Here is a 3,802-nt window from a genome sequence, read left to right as displayed (position 1 = left end):
CCTCTCAGCAGGCCGCTGCTCCTCTTCTGCCGGTGGGTCGCAGGCCCGCCTACCTTGCAGGAGTGATTGGAAGCTCTCCAGATAAGAACTTTGTTGTCGAAGTTTTTTCTTTTTCTTTTTTTTTGTATACTATTAGGACATAATTTCTATTCTATTTTTAATATTGTAAAGTAAAATACAGAAAAGTTCATACATAGTTAAACTGCATATGAGACTATGTTCAATTTGACACAATGGTGTTGGGGTTTTTAGCCCCCCATCTCCTCCTGACCAGCAGGAGAAGTGGGGAAAGCACACCCCAATCAGGACAAGCCAAGAAAGATAAAGGTCGACTGGCAACCCACACCCAGCCCTGCCTCGCTGGAGGACAATCAGACACGCCAAGGAGACGAGTCGAAGCAGGATCTCCTTTATTGAGGAAGTACACACAGCTTATATACTGCACAGGAGCCAATCAGGATAAAGGTCAGAGAGGTGGATCAAGTTCACGTGTACACCCATCCCATAATCTGTAAGGGAAGGCACGAGCTGTCCACGAGGGCGGGAGAGTCCTGGACCTATCCTGGAGGTGGTTGGCCTCTTCCGTCACCACCCACAGCACCCCCTCCTGGCTGATCACTAGGCGCCATCCCAGCCACATGTGTGGCCCCAAGACCGGGAAGCGGGCAGCAAGTCATGCCCTACGCAATGGTACAGTAGCTTTCAGGTCAAGAAATAGAATATTGCCAGTTCTTCAGAAGCACTGTCTCATCCCATCTGTATGTTTTTATTTATTAATTTTATTTTTTTAAATACACGATCAAAGTTTTTTCTTTATTCTGAATATTTTCTGTTATCTAATACATATATTTCATTATCTAAGGTATATTTTGGGGCTTGTCATTTCCCACACATGACAGGTGTAAGGTTTCAGATGTTGAGGAAAGTTTAAAATTTTAATAGAACTTGGACACATGTACAGTTGTAGGATCTCCATATGCTGTGACTTGTCTAGTGCTTTGAGTGATGTCCAAAAATTTTGCAACATTTTACGTTTGTACCCTACCCAGGGATGAATTCTGAGGTGCTGAGTGAGGTGCAAACTACTGTTGGAGACTCTGTCACATACTGATTCCATCTGTCTAGTTCTCTCTGCTGTGAACCCTCTGGGGTGACACAGGTTGGACTGTCATTAAAGGTGTGGGCATGGTGTTCCCATTCAGGAGCTGCTCTCTGATCTCCAGTAAGTGGTGATCTTTCATTAGAAGTTTTGCCTCGTGCTTAGGATTTCTCCAGTATGCATTGTCCCATGCCTGAAAATGCCTGAGTAATGCCTAAAGCCACATTCGTGGGTCTTCTCTCCAGTACGAATTCCATGATTTCGAGTAAGATTTCTGAGGCTGTTCACAGTTTAGTTGCATCCTTTACATTTGTAGGGCTTCTCTCCAGTGTGGATTCTGTGATTCACACACAGGATAAGATCTCTGGTGTTATTAAAAGTTTTGTTGCTCTCTCTGTGTTGTAGGGTTTCTCTCCAGTATGAGTCTGCTGGTGTTCAGTAAGTGATGCTTTTTGCTTAGAGTACTTGCAGATCATTTTAACTATGTACATTCTGAACTCCTCCTCTGACCTTTCTTCTCTGTGCTGTCAATGGATTCTGTTACTGGAGCTGGCTGTTAGCAACTGGTGCAGGTTGATGGCTGGGGTGGGGGTGTTGGGAGACTGGTGATTGGGCAGCCAGAGGGCACTTTTTGTTTTTTAGAGAGAGAGAGAGAGAGAGAGAGAGAGAGAGAGAATGAATTTTAATATTTATTTTAGTTTTTTTAGCGGACACAACATCTTTGTATGTGGTGTTGAGGATTGAACCCAGGCCGCACGTATGCCAGGCGAGCACGATACTGCTTGAGCCACATCCCTAGCCCCTGGAGGGCCCTGTTGATTGTGAAACCAGGGGGACCAGGTGATGGGTATATGGTGGATCAGGGAGAGAGTGGCGTGCTGGGCTGGTCTTGGGTCCCAGCAGGTGCCACCCGAGTTGGCCCTGGGAACCTGGTGGGTGCCGGCCTGGTTGGCTGGAGAGCCAGGATCCAGATGTCCCTCAGATCCTCTTCTACCCTACCTGCCCCATGCCTGGCACTCTCCTGCCCCTGCAGCTAGGTGGCTATTAGCATACCCACCAGGGGGACCTCGGGTATGGCCATGTAACTGAGCTAGTGACCTGTGCTGGGTTCACAGAATCTGACTACATCAGTAATTGAGAAAATGGAAGAACGCATGCAGGCACTCCAAAATACCTTTGCATAATCCAGGTCAGCTCTCGACCTTAGGGGTCTGTTGGAAATGGAGTGCGCCACCGGGATTCTTTATTCTTCAATGGGGGGACATGCAAAGGGAGATTCATGAATGTTTTTTCCAAATAAGGCGAAGGGTCAGGTTCAGGAATTGCATCTGGCATCACACTGTCTTGTGGTCAGTGGGTTGATTGGCATCCTGGAAGGCCACACCCATTTTGGGTGCTCTGTGGGATCAAAAGGCAGAGCAGACGAGATGGATACACGCATGCCCAGCCCAGATGCAGCAGCAGCGTCAATCCAGTCAGCTCATGTGCCCAGGATGGTCCCAGCTCACATGGCCTGTTGGTGGCCCTCAACATGCAGGTGTAACCAAGCCTGCAGGGAGCTTGGTCCTGGTCTCTATGTTGTCCCTCAGTGAAGTGGCCACATTCCTGGTTGGTGGTGAGGGTAGTATCAACTGTAGGTACCTTTGTGTTGGGTGGTGTTCCAAGATGGAAGCTGCCCCAACTAAAGATGGCAATGGTGGCAGTAGAGATAACCCAGGATGGTGGTCGAGGTGTCCCGTGATGGCCACAACTGCTTTCAGAGATGGGGCAGCCAGGCTGGCCATGCAGTGACATTGGGTGGCCTGTTTGGACATGTAGTGCTGTGTGGGTGGTGCTCAGCTGTCTCCAGGCCCTGTCTGGTGTCCCAAGGTGGAGGCTACCACATTGAGGGGACTGAGGCAGTGGCCGCAGTGTCCCAAGGTGGAGGTACCCAGGGATCCCCGTGTTGTTAGATGGGGACCCTGCAGTGCTGGAGGTCTCCGTGGCTGTTGGATCCCCTCATATATAGAGAGCTGACCCCTGTCACCTGGGGCAAAACCTGCAGTGTCCCCAAGGCAGAAGTAGAGTTTTAAAAAGTGTCCTTATAGAGAAATCAGGGAGCTGGTATAGGCAGGCTTCCCGGACCCCGCCTCTCTCTCTGTGCTCCTCTGACCCCTAGTTCCCAGGACAACTTAGGCACCATGAGAGTGAAGAGCACAGGGACCCATGTGTGCAGAGGGGCAGCGGGGCAGCCAGGGAGGCCAGGGTTAGGTGGGGCATGGCCACCCGGGCGGGGCGCGCCTTTCACCTTAGGCCTGGGTCAGAGGTGGCACCATTCTGAGCCCTGAGTGGAGTTCCATGAAGTGCTGCTGCCCAGGGCCAGGAGCAGAGGATGAGAAAGGAGTCCTTCACCCTGATGGGCGCAGGGCCCAGCGGCTCGGAATCCCTGGCCTTCACCTTCCACAGGGGGTCGCCCTGGCCACGAGCTCTCAGTTGCCAGTGACCAGCTCTGAACCCGAGACCAAAGGTGAAAGCCTCAGTTCTGGGCCCTGAGGCTGTGGCCCAAGTCCCAATCAAACCCTTCAGGTCTCAACAAGAGAGCACTGCAGCCAAAGACCCTCAGTGACCTCAGGGCTCCTTCTCTGGCCACCTGAACCCAAGACTCAGATTAGGAAAGGTCAGGTTGGTCCCGTATAGGGTGCCAGGTTCCTTGTCTCATTCAGC

This window comes from Marmota marmota, unplaced genomic scaffold, assembly GCF_001458135.2.
Source record: "Marmota marmota marmota unplaced genomic scaffold, marMar, whole genome shotgun sequence".
Lineage (NCBI taxonomy): Eukaryota > Metazoa > Chordata > Mammalia > Rodentia > Sciuridae > Marmota > Marmota marmota.
Note: the sequence above shows the minus strand (reverse complement) of the source record.